Source organism: Hypanus sabinus, unplaced genomic scaffold (assembly GCF_030144855.1).
Source record: "Hypanus sabinus isolate sHypSab1 unplaced genomic scaffold, sHypSab1.hap1 scaffold_399, whole genome shotgun sequence".
In the NCBI taxonomy this organism is placed as follows: Eukaryota; Metazoa; Chordata; class Chondrichthyes; order Myliobatiformes; family Dasyatidae; genus Hypanus; species Hypanus sabinus.
The window spans coordinates 131,910-149,841 of NW_026781284.1; the positions used below are offsets into that span (position 1 = coordinate 131,910).

At 44.2% G+C, this 17,932-nt stretch overlaps 2 protein-coding genes across 7 annotated transcripts in view; one reads left to right on the top strand and one right to left on the bottom strand.

Annotated features, from left to right (window-relative positions):
• The window catches only part of LOC132388750 (cystatin-B-like), a 129,901-nt gene that overhangs the window by 55,570 nt on the left and 56,399 nt on the right, over nucleotides 1-17,932 (top strand). The gene's annotated exons all lie outside the window — the stretch shown is intronic.
• The window catches only part of LOC132388749 (NACHT, LRR and PYD domains-containing protein 3-like), an 89,133-nt gene that overhangs the window by 53,819 nt on the left and 17,382 nt on the right, over nucleotides 1-17,932 (bottom strand). The window contains exons 1-2 of one of the 6 annotated variants that reach the window (XM_059961138.1): nucleotides 12,740-14,289; nucleotides 684-847 (exon numbers count right to left, since the gene is read on the bottom strand). The gene's annotated coding sequence lies outside the window, so the exon portion shown is untranslated. The other 5 variants (XM_059961136.1, XM_059961139.1, XM_059961141.1 and 2 more) reach the window with 5 other exon arrangements.

A 17,932-nucleotide genomic window follows, 5' to 3' on the forward strand; every position in this document is an offset into this window, starting at 1 on the left:
CCTTGAAGCTAATTTTGAATACATCCAATTTGCTCTCTCCGGACAGCATGGAACCTGATCATCGAGACCAAGCTGCCATGGGAGCATAACTTTGAATTTCCACCTCTGCTTCATGTCATCTTCACAGGTTTTGACAATGTAATTAGCAGAAAAGTACTTGATGAGGCCAAGGTCTGTCAAGCTAAATTATGGGTTGCCATGTGCTAGTTTGGACTGAATAAAATGCAGTGTTGGGATATTTTCCTTTATAAATGGTCTGTTCTCAGCAGAAGCCTACGCGACGATGTATTCGAGGGTAAGTATATCACTGCAGATTGCAATAGCCAATGGGATCAAGGGCATGTTGCTGCAGTTCATGGTAATTCCACATTTCTACAATCACTACAACATGACACAGTTGGGGCTTATAAAGGGAGGAAATTGTCAACGCATTTTAAGCTGATTATAACGTAACGAGGAAACATCAGAACTAACCAAAAGCTACTTCAGATGATGCAGCACCTTCAAATGAGCAAACACTCAGAGAATGTGAGTGACTTTAAAGAGCTGGGCTTCTGAAAGCACATTACCAGACCTGGAGTGATTGCAACTTGTTCTGACAGAGGCATTCCACCTATTTCGTACCTTCCTTTGTAAAGGTCTGTAATGTTTACAGGACCAGTGTTCGAGTGAATGAGACTCACCAGACTTTCTCCTGACTGAATCAATGGAAACTCTGAGTCAGAGGTTTCTCTTCAGTTGGTACTCTCAGTCCTCGGGCTGGTTCACTTGTCGCTGTTCCCTCGTTCTCATTCGTGGCTTCTTTCCAGCTGTGGGCTTTTCTTCCAATAAATCTCTCACCGCAGGTCTAACTTTAACCAGAGAATGAAGCACATTAACAATACAAAGGAGAAACGATATTTCTGCTCATTTTTTTCAAAAGCGAATCTCACTGAAGTTTAAACGCTGAAGACAAATAAAAGGATCTCATGGAACAAATCATTAATTTTCCCTCACACGTCACAAATCCGGATACGGGATACGAAGGACTCATCATTCAGTCATGATGAGATATCAGAGCAGAATGAAGTGATTCATTCCATCGAGTCTCCTCCATCATTCAAACATGGTTGATTTTATTTTGCCGCAATGCCATATTCCTGCATCCCCTTATAGTGCTGGAAACTCGGTGCAGCAGATTGCATCTGTGGAAAAAGACACTGTGGAAGACCTAGTATCAGAACTGGGATTATGCAGGATTGTGCGTGATATGCTGAACGCTTAATTGCGCAATTTGGCCCAGATCGCATCCTTGCTCATACCTATAATGGGGGAGGTACAACACACAGTGTTCTGAAAAGATAGTAAAAGTGATTATCGGGGCATTAATAGTGATCTGTAGAGAAACAAAAACGAAAAGCTCTTGAATTTATAGCAAATGGACCGTCTAGTTATTCGCTGCTCAGAATTAGTTCTATATTGTTAAGCACCTGAGCATCATTGCCGTAAAGTAGGCTCCTACGGACAAGGCGAAATTATTATTAATTTTTCTTGCGTTATTCATTACTATTTCCTGGATACCAGAGAGGCTCCCGGTGAAACTGTTTTGTCCACTCTATTGACTTTTAACATCTCCTCTATAACAGGAAGCACGATGATGTACCATATTCAATTGTGATTAATATGCATAGAATGTAATGTGGGTCGGTCTCCAATGTTCCATCTAATGACTATTTTTGCAGCTGCGTGGATCAGCCATTGCTCTGAGACGGAACTTTTCACACGGACTGAGAAAAGCACAACACCATAGATGCGTCCTCTTTTGTAAAATGCATCCATGAATATTTTAGGATTAAGACACACAAGAGAAAAAAAAACATGCTATTGATTTTAATTACTAATTAAAGGATAGGATAAAAATGCAGTACAACAAAGAAAAACTTTCAGGTTTCATAAACGTTTATACAACAGTGTTTAATTCCATCTGCGCTGCAACAAAGGCTCCGTTCGTGGGAGCATTGTGGTTATGCAGACGCGCAGTTTAGAGGGAACAGTGACGGGTCTCTCTCTCCAGATATTCCTCACCTTATAACACTGTTTTGTCCACTGCCTTGCCAGCGACAACCTGTTGTTACAAACATGCAAATCATCAACAATCAGGCCCAGATCTCATCCGTGTGCATATTCGAGATGGGTGAGGGTTTGCTTAAATGGGAAATGTTTTAAATGGCCTCTTTGTTAGGTACAACTCTATACCAGCTCATTAATGTGAATCTGTTAATCATCTGCTTGCAACTCAAAGCACAAACACATGCAGATATGGTCAACGGGTTCAGTTGTTATTCAGGCCAAACATCTGAAGAGGAAATAAATGTGATGTAAGTGACGTTGACCGGGGAATGATCGCTGGTGCCAGACCGGGTGGTCTGAGTGTTACGGAAACTGATCAGCAGCTTGGATTCTCAAGTGTAAATCTCTCAGTTTACTGAGAATGGTCCGGAATCAAACCAAAGGAAAATCCAGTGAACAACGGTTCTAAAGGCCCCGTTAAGGAGAGAGCTCAGTGAGATTGGGCAGACTGATTAAATCCGACAGGAAAGCGGCAAGAACTCACATAACCACGCACTCCAACAGCGGAGTGCAAGAGAGCGTCACTGAGCACCGAACATAGAGACCCAACACTGTCTCCTCCCGTACTTCAAAATACCCTATACTCCGTGCAGATGGACTTTAAACACCCTCCACATGTCAGATGTGGACTTGCCAGTGTTACGAAGGATGAACAGCTCTGATGGGCAGAAGGGTGCAGAGTTGCCCATCTCCCCCCCCCCCCCCCACCCCGCCTTTTGGAGAATCACAAACCGTTACTGTTGCTATGCTGTTAATGAGAGAGAGAGATGTAAGAGAAAACATGCTGGAATTGGAACATCTGCTACAGATAAGAGAGAGAGATAAAGCAGGGGAGTGAGACTTGTTGATCCACCATATTCTGACTTCTGAAAGACTTATGGCTTCTGAGAGGGTTGTTCACCTTGTACCATTCTGTTCATTAAAATTCCTCAGTGGACAGCTGGAGTGGGCTGGTTTGATGGACACAGTCATTCAAAATTGATGGACAACTGAGACCCCGTGAGAAGCGATAAAAGTGAGGTCTGGGGAGCCTCCCTTCAGACACACCAGGAACACACTATTGAGCACTGCTTGAGTGTTGGAACCCACGTGAAGGTTTGGGGCATCGGAGACCGAACAAAGGATCAGTCAGTTTAACACACAGTGCTATAGCAGGGCGGGTGGGGGCTTGTGTGTGTGTCCACTCATGCCAGAGTGACGAGTCCACCACAGAAGGACAGAGGGGTCATACCTGAATGGCCAAACACATCGACGGATCAACAACGTAAAGTAAGGTTTGCCTGCCTGTAGCTGTTACATCTTGCTCTCTCTCTCTCTCTCTCCAACAATTACAACACAACGACCAACATCTACCTCAGCAAGTATGAACTGAACTGTACGTTATATTCACATATGACAATTCATTATCCACTAGACATTGTTAGAGCTTGTTTATTATTGCTTATTATTATACCCACACTTTTCGGTTTAGTATTGCTAACATGTATTATCTATATATTTGCATTATTGATATTGATTTGTGTATTTTACTAATAAACACTGTTTGAAAATAGTACCACCAGACTCCAACGGATACTTCTTTCTCTGCTGGTTAGACACCCAGTTACGGGATACATAACCAAATTGGGGGCTCGTCCGGGATTTGATTCCCAAATTGGGGGGCCAGAGAAATCGGCTATAAGTCCGTTATCTGATCTGTTTGCTTGGGTAACCAGACGGGAACCAGCAGAGATGGGAATAGACAAATTTATAAAGAACCCGACTTTGGGGGCATTGGAGAATGCCAGGATGGTGGAATTGGTGAGTGTTGCGAGACGATTAAATCTCTCGGCGGTGAAATCGTCGATGAGAAAGTGGGAGATACAGAGAGCCATAGGCCAGCATAATATCTCCAAGGCTGTGTTCGCGCTTGATACATTGAACCTGTTTCCTGAGAAGAAACCAGTCGATCGGGCGGCTCAGTTAGAGATAGAAAAAATAAGGTTGGAGATGGAGAAGAGGAAACTGGAGTATGAGATCCTGCTAAAGGAGTTGGAGGCGAAAAGGGAGAAAGGAAGAGCTGAGTTGGTTGAGAAGGAGAAGCAGAGGCAGAATGAACTTCAGATGAGGCAGCTGGAAGGAGGAAGGAGGAAGCTGAAAGGAGGATGGAGGAGGAAGAGAAACAACGGCAGTTCGAGAGGGAGAGATGGCAACATATGCGTAGCGGGGCAGATCGAGCGGAGAAGTTTAATGTAAGTAGGGAGTTTAGTTTAGTACCTCCGTTCGAGAGACGGACGTTGATAGTTACTTCTTGCATTTTGAAAAGGTGGCCGTGAATCAGAAGTGGCCCAGATATCAGTGGGTGGCGTTGTTACAAATTGTATTAAAAGGAAAGACAACAGGCATATGTGGCATTGTCCATGGAAGAGTCTGAGGATTATGAGGAAGTAAAACAGTCTATCCTTCGGGCCTACGAGTTGGTAGCTGAAGCGTATAGACAAAAGTTCAGAGATTTAATGATACTGTGGAATCAGACGTATACAGAGTTTGCCTATGAGAAGGGTGTGCTCTTGGATCGTTGGTGCGCTGCAGAAAGGGTGGAGGAGGATTTCTATCGTTTAAGAGAGTTAATTCTGATTGAGGAATTTATAGGTTGTGTTTCGGATAATATCCGGACGTATCTGAACGAGAAGACGAATAAGTCTATAACGGAATTTGCCAGGTTAGCAGATGAATATGCCCTAACCCACAAGACAAAGTTTCCCCCAAATAAGAGTTACCAGAAAGGCAGTAGAGACGGTAGAGAAAGTCCACGGGCTAAGGTAGAGAATAAGCTGGGAGCTAGTGATAAAGATAAGGAGGAGGACAAGCAAGCTGGCAGGAAGGTTCCTGGCTTGACCTGTTATAATTGTGGAAAGTTTGGTCATATTGCATCTAAATGCTTTGCTCCGAAGAAGGAGACGGGAAAAGGGTAAACGGCCATCCCTACAGGATGCATTGAGTCGATCAGCAAGTCGACAAGGAAGGCAAATGTAGATAGAGTACGAGAGGGCCGTCAGAAATTTATTTCGGAAGGGACGGTGTCTGTGAAAGAAGGAGAAACCCCAGTTCCAGTGAGAATCTGGAGGGATACTGGGACTGACCAGTCATTGATCCTAAGTAAGGTGCTGGATTTCGGTCCAGAAACTGGAGAGGTGGTATTAAGAGGCATAGGAAAAGGGACAGAAGCTGTACCTTTGCACAGGCTCATTTTACAATGTGACCTGGTATCTGGACCTGTCGAAGTCGGGGTGCGTTGAGAATTACCGAGAGACGGCGTGGACGTCCTTCTTGTAATGATTTAACAGGTGGTGACGTGTGTTCAGCAGTGAAGCTGACAGGCAAGCCTGTGAGTGCTGAGGACCCGGCCCTAGATTCTAAGATCTATCCCGCATGCGCAATCACTCGCAGCATGTCGAGTATGGCGGCTGAGAAAGAAGACAGTTTAAATGAGTCCACTGTTGATTTGGCTGAGACGTTTTTACCGACCCTGTATCTAGAGGGGTTAGGGGATGGTAAATCGGAGAATAGGGAGGTGAAAGAAGGTAAAGGAGAGGAGGTAGATTTAACCTTTGCCAAGAGGGAATTTATAGAGGCACAGAGTAAGGATGAGAAACAGATGAGGCAGCTAGAAGGTCCAGGGTTGGACACCGATGATCTGTCTGCCTTGACAGAACTGTTTGAAGAAGTTGAAAAATTTAAATGTGTTCCCGATAATGATATAAGGGCAGTCCTAGATGAAAAGGATGCCATTACCTTGAAGGAGTCTGCTGGGTTAGCAGATGGAGTTGTTTTAACCCGCAGGGTTGAGTTTACTCCGGATAGGAATTGCCCAGAAAGTAACTGGGAGGATCAGGGGAACTTAGAATTTGAAAAGGGGACTGGTATTGGAAGCCTAGAAGAGGCAGATGTCCCGTTTGCTTGTGTTCAGGTTGTTGAAGTACCTGTGGAGTCACAGGATACTGAACCTAGTGTTGAAGCTTAGAAAAAGTCTGAGGTATCTGATTCAGTTGAAAAGGAATGCAGTCCTTTTGGGTCAGATGGACTAGGTTTAGTGAAGAAAGGGTTAAACTTGGTACCAGTGGAAAGTGAGAATTCTCTGTTGTTTGTATTAGAAGATGTGTTAAAAGTTAGTGAGGAGATGAAAGCTGGTGATGTGAATATTATTGAAGGAGAAGGGAAAGGTGTTGTTCCTAAATTGAATAAAGGAAATTTACTGTCTGGATTGGTTTGAGAAGCAGTAACCAGGCTGAAGGAAAAATCGCTTGTTAACAAGGTGCCTGTGAATCAATTACAGTTTGTTTTGGAATTTGAAGGTGAACAATTGCCTGATGTTATTCAAGGAGGTGATTTGGAGAGACTGAACCAAAAGTGTTGGTTGGACAAAGGGGGATCACTTGCAGATGTTAAAATGAAAACTAATAGAATGAAGGTCCTGAAGATAGAATTAATGACTTGCTCAGAAATAAAGAAGTGTGTGGAAGTTCAGAGAATGGGCTAAGTTTGGAAAACATTGGTGATAAGATAAATCCTATGAAAGGAGTATGTGAAGGCCTATTCCACACTCGTGAGCAAGCTAACCATGTGAGAGTTCAGTGGAAAAGGGGCAAAAGTTGACCATGTCTCTGGACCTGATGAAATTTCAGTGGAAATGATACAAGCCCCGGAAGATCTGGGCATGGATATTCATTTTGAAGAGTTTAATGGCATATATGAGTCTGGTGTATTGCCCGACGATCTCTTGAAATGAGTATTTACAATTCTGCCTAAAATTCCTGGAACTATTGACTGCGAAAATTATAGAACAATCAGTCTGATGAGTCACATAATAAAGATTTTGTTGATAATTGTTCTGAGTCGAATTAAAAACAAGTTAAGGCCAGAAACTACTGAACTGCAATATGGGCTGATGGAGGATAGAGGAAAAAGGAACGCAATTTTCATACTACGAATGCTTTCAGAAAGGGCAATTGAGTGTCAAATTGATGTCTTTTTTATTGATTTCACTAAAGCATTCGACAAAGTGTAACATGAAAAACTATTTCAAATTCTCACTTAACTAAACGTTGACGGAAGGGACCAGTAACTTATTCAAATTTTATATTGGAATCAAACAGTGGCTGTAAAAATTGATGATAATATAAGCAGTTGGACTAAAATTCTAAGGGCAGTTAGAGATGCGTTGTGTCACCGGAATTATTTAATATCTATACTGAAATGATTCTCAGAGAAATAGAAGACCTAGATGGGATAAAAATTGGAGGTGTTTGCATCAACAATATATGATATGCAGATGATACCCCCCTAATAGCAAGTGCTGCAGAAGACTTACAAATCCTCCTAGACAAATTAGTACAAACAAGTGCAGATTTTTTTCTAACCATGAACGGTAAAATAAAACACATATATGGAAATATAAAAAGGGCAGGATACTCCCAACTGCCAATTGTCCATCGGTAACCAAGAGATTGAACAAAAGATCGGCTTTAATTACTTTGGTAGCTTTATATCACAAGATGCTAGAAGTAAAGTAGAAATAAAAAGAAGAATTGCCATTGCCAAAACCAACGTCAAAAAATGAATAAAAACACAAAATGCTGGCAGAACTCAGCAGGCCAGACAGCATCTATGGGTGGAGGTAGTGATGACGTTTCAGGCCGAAACCCTTCATCATTCTACCTCCTCCCATAGATGCTGTCTGGTCTGCTGAGTTCTGCCAGCATTTTGTGTTTTTATTCATTTCCAGCATCTGCAGATTCACTCGTGTTTCCAAAAAATGAAACCCATTTTTACCAACAGACACATTTCTATGAAAACCAGGCTTAGGCTACTAAAGTGTTACATCTGGTCAATAACCATATAACCATATAACAATCACAGCACGGAAACAGGCCATCTCGGCCCTCCTAATCCATGCCGAACTCTTAATCTCACCTACTCCCACCTACGCGCACTCATCCCATAACCCTCCACTCCTTTCCTGCCCATATACCTATCCAATTTTACCTTAAATGACACAACTGAACTGGCCTATACTACTTCTACAGGAAGCTCATTCCACACAGCTATGACTCTCTGAGTAAAGAAATACCCCCTCGTGTTTCCCTTAAACTTCTGCCCCCTAACTCTCAAATCATGTCCTCTCATTTGAATCTCCCCTACACTCAATGGAAACAGCCTATTCACGTCAACTCTATCTATCCCTCTCAAAATTTTAAATACCTCGATCAAATCCCCCCTCAACCTTCTACGCTCCAATGTATAGAGACCTAACTTGTTCAACCTTTCTCTCTAACTTAAGTGCTGAAACCCAGGTAACATCCTAGTAAATAGTCTCTGCACTCTCTCTAATTTATTGATATCTTTCCTATAATTCGGTAACCAGAACTATACAGAATATTCCAAATTTGGTCTTACCAATGCCTTGTACAATTTTAACATTACATCCCAACTTCTGTACTCAATGCTTTGATTTATAAAGGCCAGCGTTCCAAAAGCCTTCTTCATCACCCTATCTACATGAGACTCCACATTCAGGGAACTATGCACTGTTATTCCTAGATCTCTCTGTTCCACTGCATTCCTCAATGCCCTACCATTTACCCTGTATGTTCCATTTGGATTATTCCTGCCAAATTGTAGAACCTCACACTTCTCAGCATTAAACTCCATCTGAAACAATCTTGCTGTATGTTTCCGAAACATGGACTGTAACACCTGAACTCCAAAAAAACTTAGAAGCAACAGAAATGTGTTTTTATTTAGAAGAATGCTGAAAATATCATACAGAGATAGGGTAACTAATGAGGCGGTACTCCAACGTGCACATGCAAAAAGATCTTTAATGAGAACATTAAATGAGAGGAGACTGAAATTCCTGGACCATGTCATCAGAAAGGGAGAAATAGAATGCCTTACATTGCAAGGCCCTATGCCTGGGAATCGCGGAAGAGGAAGACAAAGAAGAAAATATATGGACACTGTGAAAGAACTAATAGATCTAAGTGTGCGAGATATCATTGACGCTGTGAGGAGTCATCGGATGTGGTGACCCATGATCGCCCAAGCGTGTAACGCGCAAGGCACATGCAGAAGAAGTATCAATGTCAGCCTCATATGTCCAGACACCCCTGTGATTAACGTCACTTTATGGACAGACAATCAATCGTTTTAAACTATCATACATTATGTATTGTGTTTTGTTTATTATTGTGATCTCTATCATTATTTTGTTTCTGTCTTGCTTTGGATCCAGAGTATGAATTATTTTGTTCTCTTTTACCCTTCATTACTAGAATGACATCAAACATTTTTGAATCTTGAATCCTGGGGAAAATGCCACGACCAACCTCATTATTTATATTCCATCTTGATTTCATGAACTCCTACAATGTCACCCTCATTCTCATCTGGACTAAAGATCCAGCTCAGCCAAATGCTTCCTGTGACTCGGCCCTGTAGTCCAGGCAATATCCTCAGCAATCTCTCCTGCACCCTCTCCAGCTTGATAATATATTTACTACAGTAGGGTGAACACAACGGTACATAATACTCTGTGTAGCCATGTACATTCATATACAAATCAATGGCATGAATAGTAAATTACAGAGATCTCAGCACTGACACTTCCATCCCACTCGTCACAGACCTCCATTCGTTAGAACCATCTACATTCATCCCCCTCTCCTTCTTGTTCTCTAGCCCGGTGTGAATCCTCCTCGCCAGCCCCCTGTGAATCCCACGTGACCGAACTTCCCCGATCAGCTGCCATGCAGGATCTTGTTACAGACTTTACCAAAGTTCAGATGAACAACATCACTGCCCAACTTCACCTAACGCCCTAGTTCATTCTTAAATAATCTCCAAAATACTTGACAGATATGATATCCTATTGGACAGTGTTGACGGTGATTTCCCCATAACCAATGCCCAACCGCCGGGGATTTCAGCTTCACTGCAGACTGAGAAAATTCCGATCCCAGCTGCAGAATTACCAACCTGGACTGTAGCCCGTATACTGCCAATTCCATATCATCAGAGTCACCAGCCCAATATTATCACCCATACAAAGACGCCTTGGTGCCGGCAATTTGACTTGGAGTTCCTGCCATTTCCGATTCACAATCTAAGGTGGAATTAGAACCTAATGACCCTCTGCCGGGGCCGGTGCTCAGGCTGGTTCCCCGGTCTGTATAGAGGATGCGGATACACTTCAGCCTGACCCCAGCAGCTAAACCGGGCACATTTGATCTCTTTGTCATCGCTGTGTGGGATCTTGCCCAGCAGAGCGGGCTGCCATGTTTCCTGCAGTGCAGCAGGAACAAAATGTAAAATTATAAAGTAGAAAATGCTGGGAGCTCAGTACATCAGACTACGTCTCTGAAAGGACAAATGGTGAAAGACCCAGTTCCAGAACTGAGACTGTCCAAGATGCTACCGATCTGCTGAGCGTCTCCAGTATTTTCCCTCCCTTACTTTAAATTTCCTGCAACTGTAGTATTTTCTCCCTCTTCATTTTAATGCACAGATAGTAACTGATTGCCACCCTGAACTGTAAATGCCACCCCACCCCAAACAATTTGTTAGTTCTGAGTTCACTCTGACCCTGGTGTAACACATCCCACACAGTCAATGCTCACAGCATCCTTTCCTCCCTCTATCACTCTGTTACATTTGCTCCCGAGGCCAATGTCTCTACGCTGAGAGGCGGTGACCACAGAGCGATAAAAAGTGCAACACTTGCTGCAGCTCTGACGGGCTGTTACCCTGGAAACAGAGGAAGTGGCTCAACTAAAATAACCGAAAAAGGAAATAACAAACTCAACATCAGATGCTATGAGTTGCATTATGACAAAGATTAACACTGCAGCCATTTTGTAACGGTGAATCTAAAATTGAAATGGTTGCTTTTACCCTGCCACGTGTTGTGTCCAACTAAACCTCTGGTATTCCTAGCGAACAACAACTAACTAACTAACTAACTAAATAAATAAATAAATAAATAAACATCAGGCGGGCACACAAATAAATAAATAAATAGAAAGGTGCAATACTAAACTTAACAATGAAGACAAAGTTTAGAAGAGAGATTGTTGAAATATACAATTGCGGTATTGGGATACAGGCTGGACAAACATTGAGCTAGCAGGTTGATATATATATCATTGAGCTGGTGGCATACAGGCAGGACAGAGATTGAACTAGAAGGTTGATATATATCATTGAGGTGGTGGCATACAGGCTGGACAGAGATTGAACAAGATGGTTGATATATATATCATTGAGCTGGTGGCATACAGGCAGGACAGAGATTGAACTAGAAGGTTGATATATATCATTGAGCTGGTGGCATACAGACTGGACAGAGATTGAACTAGAAGGTTGATATATATCATTGAGGTGGTGGCATACAGACTGGACAGAGATTGAACTAGAAGGTTGATATATATCATTGAGCTGGTGGCATACAGACTGGACAGAGGTTGAACAAGATGGTTGATTTATATCATTGAGCTGGTGGCATACAGACTGGACAGAGATTGAACAAGAAGGTTGATTTATATCATTGAGGTGGTGGGATACAGGCTGGACAGAGGTTGAACAAGATGGTTGATATATATCATTGATGTTACATACCATGTTGATATATCCATCGGTGCGAAGATAAAATAGAACAGAAACATGCCATCGGGCTCAAGGACGGTGTCCATTCTGCTGTTAGAAGCGAACAGCGTGATGAGTGGACTCCTGACCTCACAGTCTAATCGATGTGACCTTGCACCACGTATCTACCTGCACTGCACTTTCTCTGTACCTAGAATGATTTGTTTTACCTCAATGTACTGCTGCAATGTATTGATCTGTGTGGACAATACCGGAGACACGATTTTCACTTTACCTCTGTACAAAATAAAGATTCTCCATTTCAATCGTGTGGAAATATTAGACAGCCTGGGTTGCTCCTTTGGAAATTCTGGAGGGAGTGTACACATTTCCGGGAAACCCAGATAAATGAACAAACCTTAATTCTCGCGTTAATGGGGCCAGATATCGGGAAACACTGTCAGCATTTCGGCAAGTTGTAGCAATGGACTGAAGATGGAAATAAACTTCCCAATCCCCCGTGAGGACGTGAGAGATCTGGATGTCACTGTCCTGTCTGAACGGGGAAAGATGAAACTTCTCATACACATGGAGCAGTGTCCCGAGGGTGCGATTGCTTAATTTAACCCTCTGCCTGCAAGAATACAACAGGCCGAACGGCCGCTTCCAGTGTGCTGGAAATATGTAAAACAATTATCGTCTCCAAGCGTCGATCCAGGTGGAGTTTGGATCCGATAGCGGGCCGGGTGATGGAGGAAACGTTCACCAGGTACATCTTAATGGATGGGTTCAGTCTCGGCATCACCACCTCATCCCGCTCCTGGGACCAGAACACCAGGGGCTGAGCGGCGGCTCATCTCAGGCGGTTCGGTGTGAAGGTCCCATAACCCGGACCGACCACGACAGGTTGTATCCAGGAAGCGGGACGAGGCCGCCAGTTCGAGGAAGTTAACGGGACTCTCTGCCCAACATGAGGTTCCCCGCCCCCGGGATCGACTTCAGTACTCACCGATGGGAACCTGTCGGTTGCGTTCAACCCCAGTGACCGGCCTCAAAACTGACCGATGAGAAGTTCATCAATTTGTCCGGAGAGCAGCGAGATCCGTCCACCGGCTCCCCACAGACGATCAGCTTCAACAGAGAACGGAAAGAAAACCCCCGCCCATCCGGAGACTGTGAGAGCGGGGGCGGGGCCTCGGAAGCAAAAACCTGAGATGCTGCAGATCTGCGTTTGAAATGGGAGCGAGAAACCGGTGACTCTGCTCCTCGCCCCTCACACACTGTCCGACCTACCTGCTGCATTCCCCACATTATTCCATATTTACCAGCTACGTTTTTAGTGTTTCCCTCTGGATCTTTCCCGTCCCCATGGCACCATCTTCCGGTTCTCAGAGTTAAGGGTTCGATTCCCATCCCGGTATGACATACAATTCCCACCCGGAAAGGAATTGTGCAGGTTTCATTGAAATCACTTCTATGTTTCTAAACACTTTTTTTCTATTCACATTCCTCCGGAGCCTCACTGGACAGGAACACTGAAACATCAAGTGAAAAACAGCAGGAGGAGGCCATTCAGCCCCTCTAACCATCAACAAGATGGCGGCTGCTCTCCCATCTCAGCCACATGTTTCTGTCCGATCCATATTTCCTCCATCCCTTCCGTCTCCACACATCTGCCGGCCTTTTTTTTGTGAAAACGATCACTAAGGTCCACCCTGAGGGCGGTCTGATCGAAACGTCGGAATGGGAATCAGAATTAAACCGTTTGGCCACTGCAAAGTCCCCCTTGTGGCAGATGATACAGTGATGCTAAAAAAAAAAACGGTCTCCCAGTTTATGGCGGGTCTCACCAATGTGAAGGAGGCCGCATTGGGAGCACGGGACACAATAGATGACCCCAGCAATAGATTCGCAGATGAAGCGTTGCCTCATCCGGAAGGACTGCTTTGTGTCTCTGAATGGAGATGAGGGAGGAGGGGTACGGCAGGTGTAGCACTTAGGCTTATGCAGGTATAAGTATCTGGAAGAAGATTAGTGAGGAGGGATGAATGAACAAGGGAATTGTGGAGGGAGTGATCCCTGTTGAACCCTGTTTGTGACTTCCTAAACAGATTTGCATGAATGCAATCCCTACATTCATTAGTTATCTCTTTACTGCGATAGAAACGTTATATATTCCATACAGTGAATGCTCAAGGCATCCGGGCACCCACACCGGCTCCTGAGGTCACTGAGGGGCGGTGACCAGAGAGCGATAAATATGTTCAACACTCTGGAGCTCTGCTGGGCTGTTACCCTGGTGATGGAGGAACTGGCTCAGCAGAGCTAACTGAAAATAGGAAGTAAGGAATTCAACTTCACATGCCCTGTTTCATGAATTTATGAACATTTGGAGAGGCATAACATGATCAGGAATAGTCAGCTTGGCTTTATCAAGGGCAGCTCGTGCCTTACCGGCCTGATTGAATTTTCTGAGGATGTGACTAAACACATTTATGGAGGTAGAGCAGTTGATGTCGTGTATATGGATTTCAGCAAGGCACTTGATAAGGTACCCCATGCAAGGCTTATTAAGAAAGTAAGGAGGCATGGGATCCAAGCGGACTTTGCTTTGTGGATTCAGAAATGGCTTTGCCCACAGAACGCAAAATTGTTTGTAGATGGGTCATATTCTGCCTGGACGTCGCTGACTAGTGCTGTTCCTCAGGGATCTGTTCTGGCACCACTTTTCTTCGTCAGTTTTATAAAGGACCTGGATGAGGAAGTGGAGGGATAGGTCAGTACATTTACTGATGACCCAAAGGTCAGAGGTATTGTGGATAGTGTGGAGGGCTGTCGAGGTTATAGCAGGACCCCGATTGGAAGCGAAACTGGGCTGACAAGTGGAAGATGGAGTCTGACCCAGACAAGTGTGAGGTGGTTCGCTTTAGAAGGTAAATACGATGGCAGAATATAGTATGAATTGTAAGACTCTTGGCAGTGTGGAGGATCAGAGGGATCTTGGGGTCTGATTTCATTTGCGCAGACTGACTGTGTGGTTCAGAAGGCATACGGTGTATTGGCCTTCATCAACCTTGTGATTCAGTTCAAGTGCCAAGAGGTAATGTTACTGCTATATAAGACCCTGGTTAGACCCCACTTGGAGTACTGTGCTTGGAGTGCAGTTCTGTTCGCCTCACTACAGGAAGGCTGTGGAAGCTATAGAAAAGAAGAGGAGATTTACAAGGATTTCTCTGGATTGCGGAGCATGCCTTATGAGAACAGGATGAGTGAACTTGGCCTTTTCTTCTTGGACAGATGGAGGATGAGAGGTGACCTAATAGAGGTGTATAAGATGATGAGAGGCATAGATCGTGTGGATAGGCAGAGGCTTTTTCTCAGGGCTGAAATGGCTAACACGAGAGGGCACAGTTTTAAGATGCTTGGGGAGAAGTTACAGAGGCAATGTCAGGGGTAAGTTCTTTAGGCAGAGAGTGGTGAGTGCGTGGATTGGGCTGCCGGCGACGGTGGTGGAGGCGGATACATCAGGGCCTTTAAAGAGACTTCTGGATCGGTACATGGAGATAAAAAGAAGAGGGATGGTGGTTAACCCTAGGAGATCTCTAACGTATGTTCATGTTTGGGAGAGCACTGTTGGACGAAGGGCCTGTGTATTATGCTATGGGTTCTCTATGTTTCTCTGATTCTATGTTCTCAGTTCATTCCATACAGCCAATGCTCACAGCATCCTTTCCTCCCACTATCACTCTGTTACATTTGCTCCCGAGGCCACTGCCTCTGCGCTGAGAGGCGGTGACCACAGAGCGATAAAAACATTGTGCAACTCTTCTTGCAGCTCTGGTGGGCCGTTACCCTGGAAACGGAGGAAGTGGCTCACCGAAAATAACCGAAAAGGGAAATAACAAACTCAACATCGTATGCTGTGAGTGTAATTTTGATAAAGGTTAACACTGCAGCCATTTTGAAATGAAGAATCTAAAATTGTGAAGTCTGCTTTTAACATGCTGTATTCAATAATCCTCTGATAGTTCTGCCTAACAAAAAATGACAATAGTTAGCGATCAATAATATATTAACCTCTGCCGGAAATATATCCAGTGACAGCCCCAATCACCATCTGTTGCAACAAACTCCACAGATCGAGCACTCTTTGGCTGGAGAAGTTACTCTCAGTTTTAAAGGGAAGCTTGATTATTCCGAGGCTGTCCTCTCAGACCCCAGACTGATGGAAACATCCTCCACGTGTCCACTGTCTCCAGGCTGTTCAGTATTTTGTGGGTTTAAATAAGATCCCGTCCACCTCTGTACTTCTGAGCTCAATAGAGTACAGGCTCAGAGTCATCAAATGCTTGTCATACGAGCGGTGGTTGATATGTTCGTGGCCCAAGGTAGAAGGAGTCCATTTTAGAAAACCCAGCACGTTCATTTTTCGACATAGTCCCCGCCTACATTTACACGCTCAGTCCAGCGGTCGTGGAGCAAACGGATCCCTTCTTTGCAGAATTCGACAACTTGGACCTCCAGAGTTGGTCGACAGTAAGAGCGATTGATATGTTCATGGCCTAAGGTAGAAGGAGACGAGTTATACAGCTCTCGTTACATGCACATTCAGATCAACTCTTTGAGTGATCATACATAAAGTTTGAAGTTAATAACTCCTCCATCCACCACAGGCCACAGACTTATCAATCACCCCTCGTACAGAAACCCTCTCGTTCCTGAGATTACTCCTTTGAACCACGTGAGCCAAAGTTGTACTGAACACATCTGCTTCATTTCCAACGACTGGCGGACAGGAGACAATGAGGGGCGATTTCCAAACACAGTTTGAACACCAAACTCACGGGTCTATTTCTACTGTTGCAAACACGGTACAGCCCATTTACTCTCACTGTGAGGGACGGGGTGCTAACTCATCCTCTCCTCGGTGTGGCAGTCATTTCTTCCACAGAAACTCCCGAAACAAACATCTGAGCCCAGAACAGAAATACTGGCTCAACACCTCATAAACCCGGGCAGCTTGAACCCCGGGGCCATTGTACTTGGATCTAAAACGGTGATATCCCAGGACCTAACCTCACAGGGTCACACAGCTGAATCTGCCACTCACCGACCCCCGAATCCTCACACATCGTCCCCGCATCTCACACTGCGTGGTGTAATCAGAAATTTCCCTATAGCCAATGCCCAGCACCCCGAGGCTTTTGATTCATTGTGAAAGGAGGAACATCCAGCCCCCATCTGTGGAAGTATTGACCTGGGTCAAATCCCCGATACTGACAGCTACATGGGCCCAATGTCTCCCAGGGTTACAGCTCAAGCAGCAACTCGCCCAGGACTCCTTGTTGCCAGTAATATGCTGCAGTGTCTCGGCCATTCAGACTTCAAACACCAACACTCCGACATCAGCCTGTGTCAGAACGGGGACCTGATGAACCTCTGACCGGGCCAGAGATCGGGCTGGAAAACCTGGGCGCGGGGCAACAGCAGGCGGGTATAATGTTACACATTGTCTCCTCCAGATAAACTGAGCACATTTTATCATTATGCTATTGTTAAATGAGATCTTGCCCAGCACAATTGCCCGTCACATTTCCTGCAGGCTAATAGGAATAAAACATTTTAAATGTAAAATTGGAAGTCATGTGTTGGAAACCCGATACATCAGATTGGATGTGTGGAAAGAGAAACTGTGGAAGACCCAGTATCTGAACCGGGGCTGTCCAAGACGCTGCCCGATCTGCTGAAGATTTCCACCATTTTCTCTTTTTACTTTAAATGATGCACAACTATTAACTGATTACACGATATTTGTGACGGTCAGAACAAATTAGCACAAATGTAATACCAATATTCATTAGTTTTCTCTTGTCCAATACAGGGATAATGCAGTCAATGCTCACAACATCCATCCCACCCACTATCAATCTGTATTCTCTGCTTCCAACTCTCCTTCCGACAACGATTAATACAGCAGACATTTTAACTTTCAAGCGAAAATCGCAATGGCTGTCTTTAACTTATTCCGTGCTGTATTCAATAAACCCTCCGGTAGTTCCAGGTACAAACACCGATTTCAGTATCAACTCAGTGAGTCAAAAAAACGTCATAATGAAGACAACGGCAGAAGAGAGATTGTTGATATATAATCGTTGATGGGATACAGGCTGGACAGATGTTGACCAAGATGGTTACACTTACA